This window comes from Mustela nivalis (assembly GCF_964662115.1).
Source record: "Mustela nivalis genome assembly, chromosome: 8".
NCBI classification, from domain to species: domain Eukaryota; kingdom Metazoa; phylum Chordata; class Mammalia; order Carnivora; family Mustelidae; genus Mustela; species Mustela nivalis.
Window position 1 is genome coordinate 106,817,966 of NC_139027.1, and position 14,019 is coordinate 106,831,984.

The window sequence follows — 14,019 nt, forward strand, 5'->3', positions numbered from 1 at the left end:
ATCATACGCATCAAGCAGCAGGGGCTGTTGTAATGGATTGAATGTGTCCCACCCAAATTCATGTGTTGAAACCCTATTCCAAATGTAATGGTATTTGGTTGTGGGGTCTTGGTAGGTAATGAAGTCACAATGGTGGGACACTTGTGAATGGGATTAATGCCCTTGTAAGAAGAGCCTGGGAGTGAGGTAGCCTACTTTCCACCATGAGAAAATGCAAGATGTTGGGCAGTCTGTAACCCAGGCAGAAGGTCCTCACCAAGAACCCAACCATGCTGGCCCCTGACCTGGGACTTCCAGCCTCTAGAGCTGTGAGAATAATACCTGATAGTTATATTTGTTATATATCTGGTATATTTTATAAGTTATATATTATATTTTACAATATATTTTAGACTATGGTATATTTGTTGTAGCAGCCTGAACTGACTAAGACAGCCGTTACTCTTGCCATAATGCCTTGCCAGTTAATATTCCTGAATAATGTTTGATAAACCCAATCAACAGTATAATAATTGATGTTTCACATCATAATCTTTAGTCCAAAGGACAGGTCAAACAGGAATCTATACACTTCATTTAAGAAGAAAGCATATGTGTGCAACAAAAAAATGAAAAAAGAAAAAAAAAACAATGACATATAATGAAATCATTGGGTATGTGATGTTTTGAGATTGGCTTTTTTCCTCAGTATAATGCCCTTAAAAAATACTAAAAATGAAACAAGAAATAAATTTGTATGATGTATAAAAGAAATATGATCTTAAGCTTATCATAAACTTTATTACTTATTGATACAATAGTGAGGCACTGTTTTTCACATGGACAACAATTCTCTTATACCATCAAGCTGTTCCAGGTTGAACATTATAGCTTACGTATAGAACATCAACTATGTCTTTTTAAACAGAGGCACGATAAAGGGATTGTGGCAGGTAGGGAAAAAGGTGAACATTTTTATTTCAGTATGTTTTGGGGAGCAGCTATGTGTTCCTTGACACAACTGACCTGTTCCCGAAATATTTGGGATCAAACCTTATCTTGCTATTGACTCGTGCTGTACTTTGAAGGTGCTTTTATCTTTGCTTTGGGTTGATCTTTGATTAGGTGTGACTCCTGACACATTTGCTTTAAATTTCTCTCTCCTCCCCTGTCAAGCGGTTAATGATCTCAAAATGTCACACAGGATTCCACGGATTTCCCAGGAAGTCAAGTGTGGGTAGAAAAATAAAACAAATTTAAAAATGGTGTTTTCAACGCATATGTGCCAGGCCAGCATCATGGGCATGTGAGTTGGGCAGTTGCATGGACCCGTGCTCAGTAGGGCCCCATGCTTGGTTGAATGCTCTGCTGTTACTATCTTGACATTCCTAATAATTTTATCTTGTGTTGCACAGGTGAGGTCTGACAGGGCAATGGAGCATGTATATGAACTGAAGAGATACATACAATGCATGGGTCTGCTGGTCTTTGCTGCCCATTTGCAGTCAGTGTTTGCAATGGCACATGATTTGGGACTCTGGTAGACAGCGATGCATGGGAATTCAGCTCAATTCAAAGCATGTATGTGTACAACATACAAAGCAGGCCATAGTATTGATATCCCAGGGAGGCCACATTCTCTGTTCAAACCAGACTTGCTTTGAATGCAGAAAGAAGAAAAGGAAATTGTAAGAAGCATGAATGATCAAGAAACCTTATCGTATCCTATATAACCTTATAGGCTGGTAATGATATGGAAGGAAAGGGAAAGATAGGACAATGAATTGTTCCTTTCCTTCCAGTTCTTCCTAGCTCATCTGTAAGCCTAAAATAGAGACTGGTTGGTAGAATGTGAGTGTGTGAAGAAGTAAGATAAAAACAAACAAACAAACAAACAAACTTGATTTAGCTTTGTGCAACATTCCTGCTGTTCTGATAAGAACAAAACACATAAGCACGTATGAGTTATGAAATACAAATTGTGTAAATTTTGTGATTCCTTGCACAAGTTAAATACTCTTAAATTTTCATTAAAGCAGCTATTATACAATATAAGGATGAATGGTAAAATTCATGTGAATAAATTATTCTGATTCTGCTTCATACTGGAAGTCCTAGCCATTGCAGTAGAAAAACAAGAAATAAGAGGCATTCTGACTGAAGAGGAAAAATTAAGACTGTCCCCATTTGCAGGTGACACAACTATCTATGTATAAAATCTCAAGGAATCTAAAAAAAAAAAAAAAAAAACCTCATAGGACTATAGTGAGTTTAACAAGTTACAGGATAGGAGGTAAACAAAATCAGTTGTTTTCTATATACTAGCAGTGGACTACTGAAACAGATTTTTTTTTTAAGAGTGTGATTATTGTATTACTTTGCTAGGGCTACCATAACAAAGTACCACAGACTAGATGGCTTAAGTAACAGAAACTTTTTTTTTTTTTCAATTCTGGACGCCAAAAGTCTGAGATAAAGGTTTTGAGCAGGGTCGGTTTCTTCCAAAGCCTCTTGCCTTGGCTTATGGATGGTCATCTCCCTGTGTCCTCACATGCTTTTTTCTCTGTGTGTGTCTGTGTTCTATTCTCCTCCTCCTATAAGAACACCGGTCATATTGGGTAGGGTCCACCCTCATGACCTCATTTTAACTTAATTATCTCTTTAGAGACCCTATCTCTAAATATAGTCATACTCTGAGGTCCTGAGGACTTCAATACATGAATATTGAGGATGGGGATATGCAGTTCAGACCTTAACAATCATTAACAATAGCTAATTATTATGAAATAAGGTATTGCTAAAAATTAAATACTTCATTTGTAAGTCTTAAAAATTAAGACTTAAAAATGTGCAGAATCTATATGTTGAAGACTTTAAAGTGTTATGAGGAAAATCAAAGATGTCCTAAATAAATGGGAAAGACATATCATGTTTATGGATTACTATATAATTAAACATAGTAATATGTTGAATCGACCCACATTGGCCTATAGACTTAAGGCATTTTCAATCAAAATGCCATCAGGATTTTTTGTAGATAAGAACAAGATGTTTACAAAATTAATATGGGAAATTAAAAGAATTAGGATAGCCAAAACAATTTTGAAAAAGAATAAAGCTGGTGAACTCCACATGACTTAAAGACTTGCCTTAAAGCTGTAGTAATTAAGACTGTGAAATGTTGGGGAAGAGTTAAACCTATATATCAACAAAACAGAACAGAGCATCCAGAAAAAGACCCACACAAGTAAAATTAACTTATTATTGACAAAAGTGCAAAGATAAATAAAAAGAGAGAGGATAGTTTTTTTCAACAAATGGTGTTGAAATAGAGATCCTGTTCAAAAACGTGAACCTTGACCTCAGCCTCACACTTTATACAAAAATTAACTCAGAGTGAATCACAGATCTAAACGTAAAATGCAAAACTGTATAAAAATTTTAAAAAGTGAAAATCTTCTTGATTTGGGGTTTCACAAAGACATCGTAGACAAAGGTGCCCCTGGGTGGCTCAGTGGGTTAAGCCTCTGCCTTCTGCTCAGGTCATGATCTCAGGGTTCTGGGATCAAGCCCTGCATCGGGCTCTCTGCTCATCCAGGGGCCTGCTTCCCCACCCCCACTCCCTATCTGCCTACTTGTGATCTCTCTCTCTGTTAAAAAAAAAAAAAAAGACATCCTAGACATGACAGCAAAAGTAAAACAGATAAAAGAAAAATACTGATAAATTGGAATTCAACCAAATTAATCACTTTTGCTTTGCAAAAGACATTCTTGAGGAAATGAAAAGAGAAAACTATGGTCTGAGGGGAAATCTCTCAAAGACTCATGTCTGACAAACAACCTGTATCCAACTTGTATCTCTCCAAACTCAACAGTAACACAACTACTACCCAATTTTAAAAATGAGCAAAACATTTGAAGATATTCCATTAAAGAGGATACATGGAAGGCAAGTAAACTCATGAAGAGATGTTCAATGTCGTTAACTATTAAGGAAATTCAAATGAAGGACAAAATGAGGAACCATGTATATCTATTCAAATGGCCCAAATGGAAAAACATACTGACAATACCGAGTGTTCAAGAAGATGTGTGGCAACTAAAATGCTCATATGTTGCTAGTGGGAATTCAAAACAGTACAGCTATTTGGTATTTTCTTTCAAAGTCGAACATACACTTACCATATGACCCAGCTATCCCACTCCTAGATACTTACCCCAGAGAAATGAAATCTTATGTGCTCACAAAAGCCTGTACAAAATTGTTTATGGCAGCTCTTCTCATAATTGTCCCAAATCAGAAGCAACTCAAATGTCTTTTATAGGTGATAAACACACTGTGGGTATATCCATACACTGGACTCCTACTCAGCAATAAAAAAAAAGAATGAACCATTCACATGTACACACAACAACAGCAACAGTAACAACTTGAATAAATCTCATATTCATTATGTCCAGTGAAAGAAGCCATTTACAAAAGGTAATAGACTCCATGTTTCTAGTTACATGACATTTCAAAAGACAAAACTATAGTGATAAGTACTTACCAGGGTCCATGGGTGGGAGGTGCGGGTGGAGAGTGGACTACAATAGGAAATAAGAGAGAGTTTTTGGGGGGGTTGATGAAACTGTTTTTTTTTTTTTTTAAATCCATAAGAACCTTCATTTCAAACTGTTGGGGTTGAAGAACAAGGTTTTCGTTCAAGGTGAGTGTTCTGTACTCTTTTTTTCTTTTCTTCCTTTTTTTCTTCTTCTTTTTTTTTAAGATTTTATTTATTTACTTGACAGAGAGAGACACTGTGAGAGAGGGAACACAAGCAGGGGGAGTAGGAGAGGGAGAAGCAGGCCTCCTGTGGAGCAGGGAGCCTGATGCAGGGATGCAGGATGAGATCCCAGGATCATGACCTGAGTGGAAGGCAGACACTTAACAACTGAGCCACCCAGGCGTCTCTTCAGTACTCTTCTTTCAAAAATTTTTAATATTCTGCACTATGCGTAGTTCATGGCATGAATTAGAAAAATCCTGCCCAAATCGATGAATCCAGTTCATGAAATGGGAATTATGGATGAATATGTTTATCCACATATCAGTATTTTGATGCCGGTAGGGTTTACAGAAGAGCTGGTCGTTTTGAATCTGGCTTTCACCTGAAGTGACTTTTGCATTTTGAAGGCAGCAGAGGGATTTTGGTCATGGTCAAGTCTCTGGGGACAGACAACCAGATGACTGTTCAGGAAACAGGTTGGGGTGCAGAAAGTCCTATTATAAGCCACACCCCTTATTACCTTCCTTATAGCAGAAGCTGTGAGCCCTTTCATGACATCTAATCCCTGTTCTTTTGTGTTTTGTTTGGGACTTAAAGTGACAGAGTTCTCCCCATTTTATTTATGGAGACAGATATTAGAAGAGCAAGCAAACAAGCAAGAGCTCTAAACAAATACATCTTTAGCACGAGGTCTGCACGTGTTGCAGATTTTCTTTCCTCACTTTTCGTGCCCAAACTCATTTTCAGAAAGGACCAGAGACCTCTAACCCTTTGCTAAGAACAAAAGATAATAATCTCAGTTGTGGTATCACATGTGTTTCCCATGAGAAGGGAGATTCTCTAGGGAGGACCCCCCCTTCCACCACGTCGCCATTTGTCGGACTGGCCTCTGGGCACCCCCTGGTGGTCGCTTAGGTGGAGAGTCTCTCCGTTCCTGGTCTCCAGAAAGCAGCTCCCTGGCTGGAACACCTCCATAAATCAAATAGAAACATTCTGATTCGTTTCTTTGGAGCAACAAGAAATAACTGATCAGCAATGAGTAAATGAGTAAATCTCTTTGCCCCTCCCTGTGCTTTAGTTTTCTCATCTGGAAAATAAGAAACTTAAACTAGATCATTTCTAAGGATGCTTTGACTTTAAACTTATCTGTTATCCAGTGTAGGTATTTTGGGGGCTTCTACAGAGGTGTTGGAAGCCATTTCTGCTCCCTGACCTGGCACCAGCCCTGAGTAGAGATCAGTGCCTGGGTGCCTGGGAAACTGAAGACAATGTGAAGACATCTCGTAGGCATCTTTTTTTTTTTTTTTTTTTATCACTTAACCCTTTCCACCTGTGGAAGGGAAAGAATCCTGAATATTTGAAAATAGATGATAACGATTAGGGCACAACTGAAGCCAACTGAAACTTCATGTCTTCAAGAGGCTCTCATCCAATCACAGTCAAAACCCACCAGTCTTCCGAAAGACATAAGGATACACATTTAAATCCTACACTCCCGATAAAAGTGTAGTAAGATTCTCTTTCTACACTTTTTGGTCCTGCCCATCATTTTAGGCTTCATAAGTCCTGAAGCTGAAACTTGTATTTTAAAAAATACATCTCACATTTACTTATGTCTTACAGATAATGAGGCCATTGATCCCTACAACGTCCTGTGTATTTTTAAGCAACTCACTCAGTTGCTCGCACCTTCTATTTTCCTTACTGGGGAGTCGGGGATATGAAAGAGAACACCCATGAGGACATGTTTTGTAAGGGGGTCACACAAATATGCATGTGTGAGTGATACTGAAGCTGATTCACAGCCAGATCCCAGAGATGTACTTGGAAGTTGCAACATTTTCCTACAGAACATCAAGCAATTATTTCACATGTTTCTTGGCTTAAAATTAGAATTCCTCTTTAGTGCATGCTGTCTTTATTAAGAGGAAGACACATTACATTTCTTAGAAAAAAGCACATCCTACAACTGACAAACGGACTACACTGAAATCCAGACGACTCACAAGAAATACTGCATTTCCCATCAATTTGGCTATGAAAAAATGAATTCTGTTGGGAGAAGAGGACAGAGAAAGGTTTGTTCCTTCTTTCAGAAGGAAGCCTCCATTCAAGGTGCTGGCACTGAAGAACAAGGTTGCCTTTCAAGGTGAATGTTAAATGTTCTTTTAAAAACTGCTTTTAATAATCAACTAGAGGGGCACCTGGGTGGCTCAGTCAGTTAAGCATCTGCCTTCGGCTAAGGTCATGATCTTAACATCCTGGGATGGATTCCTGCCCCAGGCTCCCTGCTCAGTGGGCAGTCTGGTTCTCCCCTTCACTCTGCCCCTCCACCCTTGCTCATTCTCTCTCTAAACTAAACTAAACTAAACTAAAATAAAAAATAAAATTAAGATAAAAATAAAAATCAGTTTGAGGAGCGGTCCCTGGCTTGTTTAAGAAAAAACAGGTCTGAACTGATGAATCCAGTTCATCAAATGGGAGTAATAATCATAAGGTATTTATAAAGATCAACTAAGAGAATAGGTATTTTAAACGCCTAAGAAAATAAAAGACCAAGAAGTCTTAGGTCCTATGAGGCGTACCATGTCTGTGCTTTTGAAAATAAAGGATACAAGGATTTCAGCTGCATGGGGGGGAAGTGGTGCTGAGCTTTGTCTATGGTAATGCAGTGGAGGGTGACCCTGGTTCTATAGTCTTTTATCCAGGGGGATGAACTTTTTCTATTGCTGTGGTGTGATTCCAAGTTTCCTGTCCTGTTCCCCTTGAGCCGCTGTGTTTATGAAAAGTCACTTCCCTCCCTTTTGAGCCAGTGCCCAGTTCTCTCAGCACCTGTCTTTTCAACAGGTCAGCCTTTGTGTGTCTCCTTCTTTACATGAACACACGCCACCCCAATCCCTCTTCACCAGCTCATCCTTGGGACCGAGGAATGGGGACTGCGGCTCTCCTCTTTTGGCCTCTATCCCACATCAGTCTGGTTGCTCCCCCTGAGTGCCTGCTTCTCCTCAGAGTCGTCCTGCCACAGTGCCGGGCATGTGGGGAAAAATGCTTGTGACAAGTGGCTGTGTACCTCGGAGGACTCCTTTGATCCTAGGGGGGTGGTGGGTGGCAGGGAATCTTTGCCGAGAAGTGGAAATGATGATGCCTCCCTCAGAGCACACCTAGTTGTTCCGGGAAGCCAGGAAGGATTGTGGCTTGGCCGAGCCTTTTCTGCCCTACTTTGTCAAATGTTGTCTCTTCTTCCTACAGTAATCCTGGGAACTCTTTTCATCCCAGGGTTTTCTTCCAAATGGAATGTTAAGAGGGTTCAGATGCTGAGAGACAGCTCAGGGCGGTGGGGGTGGGGAGAGGTGTGAGCTTGTCCAGATCTGTGGCTTTGCCAGGACTGTTTTTAAGTTGACACAGGGCTAAATAAAAAGCCCCTTGCTTTGATCTCAGGGACTTCCTGGGTAGACTGTCTGATTAGATAAAGATCACGTATCTCCCCCCACCCCCCATCCTTTAGGAAGTAATCTAAGCTTTGCAGCCATTCCTTGTCTTGCGCTCCTGTCTCCTTCTCCAAGTCTGGTTCTCTCTCTGTCTCATTGGGTCCCTCCCTGGGTCTTGGGTTTTTCTTTCTGTTTGAGCAGGAAAAGGATCCTGAGAAAATAAGGCACTTCTTCCCCCTTTAAGTCTTCTTAATTTGTTTTGAAACAAAGCAAAAGCTTTGTTTGAGAGCCTCATATGGACCTCGTCTGGTCCCGGGCATCAAAGGGATTTGGTCTCTATTTGCAACATGGTCAGCTGCTGGGATGCTATGAAGTGAGCGAGGTGGCAGGTGGAGGGTTTGGAGACAGAAATACAGTCAGTCCCTGAACCGGGTTCATCCGTCAGGACAATAGAGTGTGAGGTGAATGGTGTGTGCGGGGGGTCTCTTCTCTTAGAGAAACCTGTAACTCTGCAACCGAGACCCGGACTCTCAGGAGATGCCCCAGAAACTGTCTCTGACTGTGAGGAACTGGCTTGCTCTTGGGATTGGGGCAATTTAAAAAAATCCTTTAATTGAAAGAGCTGCCAAATTAGAAATCATCTAGGCTGGGTCATAGCTTTCCAGCTTTGTTTGGGAGACTCTCTTTACGACATTAAAAAATGAACCTTTGTCAAAGGGTCATGCACTTTTAATATTTTATTTAAACCTCTGTGCCAATTACTGTCCTGAGTGACACTCACAATTTACAGAATATGAATGTTAACTCCTTAAATCTTCATGACAACCACAGGAGCAACAGTACCAAATGAAGAAACTAGAACACAGAGAAGTGAAGTATCTTGCTCAAGGTCACACAGCTGGAATGTGGCAGATTACAGATTCAAACTTAGGCCATCTAGTCCTGAGAATCCGATTTTGCTGCCCAGCTCCTCCCCCAAACATACTCAAGCTTAGAAATTCACTGAGAAAATACACGTGGGAAGAAAGCATATACATTTCTGAATTCAGTAATACTTTTAAATATTTTCATCCACATGAAAAATAGTCACACGTGTATGGGGGAGGCAGTTGAATGTAGAGGTTCATTCATCAATTTCATAAACAATTCTTTGAAAGCCCGCTGTGCCTGCCTGGCCCTGGGCTAGGTGCTGGGCATCACGCAGAGTTTGAAATACATGAGGTTCCTGCATTTCAGCTGAGGCTTTAAGGCCAAGGGCCTGGACAGGAGATGGAAGATCCCATGTGCACAGCAATGCTACTGAGGGTTTTAGATGCTGTGGGACCAGGGACCTGGAACTTCCTGGAACAGAACATCCCTCTCCTTGGATCCAAGTGACAATCATCACTTACCCTGGGAGGGAAAGTGACGTCACTTACCCTGCTCATGGGGATCCTTGCCTGGTCTGACCACACTTGCCATAAAAAGTGTGACTGCATTTGTCATAAAAATTCATGTGGTTTAGGCACCTGTAGAAGAAACTTGCTCATTTTTCTCTCCAGTATCTTCTTTCTTTGTCATGGGCTCTTGTTAGCTGGGGCACCTGGCTGCCCAGATAAAATCTTCCTCCTCTCTTGTAACTAGTTGAGGCCAGAGGACTGAGTTCTGGTGAATGAGATGCAAAGAGAAATATGCCTGCAACTTCTGATAAATCCTTTTTCACTGGCTGGAATATAAATGTGATGGCTGGAGCTTGGGTAGTCATTTTAGACCATGAAGTGGAAATGGCTTGAACAGAATTGTGCAAGAAACTGGATCGCATACTTCCGTGGGGCTATCTATGGCCAGACTCACTTATCACAAGACACCAATGACCTTCTATTTATTTAACCCGTGGTTACCTTGTTTGATACAGCCTCCCTTTTAAATAAGGTGCTTAAATGATGTGCTTCTTATTTATTTGAATCTTCCTAAAGCTACCCAACATCTGTCCAATATGCTTCCTTTCTTCTTAAATTAACCAGAGTTAAGTTCTCTTGGTTTCAACCTGGAGTCCCTACTGGCATCATCTGTTGCCCTTGGGTTTGTAAACACAGGATGATACCAATGCTTTAAAGGTTAAAATATCTCCTGAAATACAAAGCTAGTATGCCACACAGAACTCTGTAAGGAAGTCTAAATTCTCTTCAGAATTTGGGAAGTATTTTTGCTTGGGGCATACTCTACTATCCTTTCCATGGATTTATCTTAGTTCTGGGAAAATAGACAAGATGCTGTGTTTTTTCCAGGGCCCATGACCCCTCAGCCTTTGCTGAGGGTGTGTGTGGGGGGGAGGTTCTCACTGCAGGGCATGGTTAATGGGGCCAGGGGTCCGAGTTATTGGTCACTTCCCATGGGAAGGGAAGCTCGGGCCCTATGCTCTGCAGCTGCACCTGCGCACGTCTCCCCACCCCCACCCTCTGCCCCTGACTTTGGAGTTCAGGGTCACCCCCTCGAAGCAGGTTAGGCAGATCCTCTAGCCTTCAGTCTATAGGTGGGGTCTTCAGAATTGTCAGGGCTCTCTTCCCTCCCTGCTCACCAGCAGAGTTTGCACAGTTTCTGTGGGCCCTGGGCTGCTCAGAGAGCTCCCTTCCTTTGACCAGACTTCAGACACACCATTGCCAGGTACCCTGAGACAATAAGATGCCATACCCCTCTAGGGGCCTCTGTTGTGTCTGGTGTATGTGTGTGTGTGTGTGTGTGTGTGTGTGTGATGGGGAGGGGTTACTTTTTTTCCTGTGGCCACAACTTAACCCTGTCATATCTCCAGGTGTCATAGTAATCTTAGAGTTCTGAAAACCAACCCTGTCTTTTTTTTGGACAGATAAATAGGCTAGAGTGTGGGATATTTTTTTTCCCCAGATTTCCATTTCACCATCCTTCTCTTTTCTTCTATCTCTTCTCTAAGCTGTGCCTTGCTGAGTGACTGCACTCTGTTAGGATTAAGCGGGGCTCATTCCTCAACCCTTAGCCCCTGGAGACCCAGACAGGATGTGGGTCAGTGACCCCTGGTGCATCTGAGCTCTGCCTTCTATAACTTCCAGTTTCTGACTAGAAGCAGAAACACCTGGCATGCCAGGCCCACATCTGGTTCATCCAGCTGAAGCCGGAAGTTGCTCATAGTCTAGCTGTTCTTACTCTGTTTGGTTTTCGGCATTTCAATTTTTCAGGGGAGCGGACAGTGGGAGAATTCCGTGCAGATGAATACTGAGTCATCGGTGACGGCAGTGAGATAGACCCTCTCAGAAGGACCAGTGGGAACAAGAGCCTGACTTCAGTTTGGAAGGTGCTCCAATGAGAATCAAAGCTTACTCCCTCACACCCCTCCCAGATGCTGGTTTCATGTAGGAAAGGTGGGGGCAGAGGGGCCAGAAGTAAGCAGACAAGCTGCCTGCACGTCTGATGTCCAAACAGTGAAAGAGGACATGTGGATTTGAGGCCAGCCATCCCCAGGTTTAAATATGGATCTACTACTTGAGTGATCGTGGGCAAGTCTTTCTACTACCTGAGACTTGGGGTCCTCACCTGGAAGATTTTAAAAAAAGTGACTGAGATGATTTCTGGATCCAATGTCTAGCCCAAAGGAGATGCTCAGTAAGCGGGCATTTCAGCCTGAGATGGGAGTTAGTGGCCCCAGAAGGGACAAGTTTTGGGCCGTCTTCAGCTCTTCCCCCAGATCTGGAGGCAGGACCGCAGGGGTGGGTGGCAGGAGCTATGGCTTAACAAGGCTGTGGGATGGGCTTCGGGCCTCCTGTTCAGTAGATGCTGGATTTGGGACCATGTTCCCAGTGCAGGGCTCTGTCTATCCCAAGGGCTCTGTCTTATCCCAAGAAAGAAAGGAAGACTGAATCTGGGGAGAGGCAGCGTGTGTGTTTCTCTTGGGAGAACCAAGGCGGCTGCTAGCTGGAGTGGCTTCACTGCCTGGAAGTTGGTGAATACACATGTCCCACCTTCAACATTACCATCAACAGCCAATGGAGGCCTGCCCGTCATCCTCTGTGTGTGAACTCATGTATACCCAGGGGCGTCAGACTCATGACCCTGTAGGATGCCATCCAACCTCACTACGTTTATTTTTTCTTTCTGGTTTTTTGAATTTTTAGTCCTTAGTTTAAAATATATCACATATACAGAAAATAAGGTAACAATTGTTCATTACCCAGTGCTCAGATTTAACCAGGATGAATATCTTGTAGTATACTTTGGGTTTCCTTTTTTTAAAAAAAATAAATAACACCTTACTTCTAATGTTTTCCACCTTTTCCACCCACTCACTGTCATCCATCCCCAGAAGTGACAGTGACCTTGAAGTTGGTGGTTAGCCTTCCCGTGCATGATTTAGTACAATTACCTGTGTCGGTGTCCAGACATAATATTCTATTGTTTTGTGAGTTTTTAAATTATTGACAATGTGTAATACTTTATAGATCCATTTGAAATTTACTTTTTTGCATATTACATGTTTATGACACATCTGTGACAGTATGCATAGCTTTGGATCAGATTTTAACACCTGGATGGTATTCTATCTTATTAACGCATGGTTTATGTGTCCATTCCACTGTTGGTAGACAAGTTGTTTCCAATTTTTGATGATATAAAGAAAGCCATCAGGAGTGAAATTGGTGACTTCTGCTATTGGTGACACAGTATCCACTGTACTAGGTATAGTCAAGTTATCCCCCAAGTTTATATCCCCATAAGCAGTGGCAATAAGAATTTCTGTTTTGGGGGGCACTGGGTGGCTCAGTTGTTAAGTGTCTGCCCTCAGCTCGGGTCATGATCCCAGGGTCCTGGGATTGAGCCCTATTTAGGCTCCTTGCTGGGCAGGAAGCCTGCTTCTCCCTCTCCCCCTCCTCTTGCTTGTGTTGCCTCTTTTGCTGTCTCTCTCTCTGTCAAATAAGTAAATAAATAATATTAAAACAAAAGAATTTCTGTTTTTTCACCATCTTGCCAATGCTTGATATATCAGATTATTTTTCTCCTAAATGAAATGTAGCAACTCTGACTTACTACTTACAACTGCTGTCATTAATCACATCCTCATCTGGTCCCGTGGTACCTATCACATTGTATTATAGCTGTTTGATGTAGTCACCCACTGAGCTATTCATTTATGACAGGGTTCCTGTCTGTTCCTATTTGTGTCTCCAGGATCCAGCATGGTGAATTGTGACAAGCACAGAGTAAGGGCTCGGTGTACCTCCATCGACTTAAATCTAAAGAAGAAGAATATCGAAGAATGGTTAGTGTAGGGGCAGAACCAAGATTGATCAAAGATTCAGAACCTTCAACCACTCCTGGATAGAATGTCAACCAGTATAACTACTTTGGAAAGCTGTTGGGCAGCATCTGCTAAAGCTATTCACGCCCTAGGACCTGCTAATTCCACTTCCAATGGAAATGTTTGCAGACAAGCATGAAAAAATACACCCTGGACCATTCACGGCAGCACTGTTTATAAAAATTCCAAACAGGCAACCCCTCCAAATTGTAGAAAAGGCAAATAGAGACGTGCAGACTAGACAGTGATGAGAATGAATGACCGATAACTGCACACAGCAGTATGGAAGACTTTCACAATACAATGTAGAACAAAAGATGCCAGACCTCAGGGAGCACATGCGGTAGGATTCCGCCGACATTCGAAATCAGGAAAAATCAATCTCGGGTCATGACACTGACTACTTTTGGCAGGAAGTGGTTCCGAGCTGGAAGGTGGCGCGGGAGTGACGGGAATGATTTAGTTATTTTCTGTTGAGGTAACATTTACATATGATGAAATTCAATTTTTTTTCCCTAAGGGTCCAATCCAATGGGTTTTG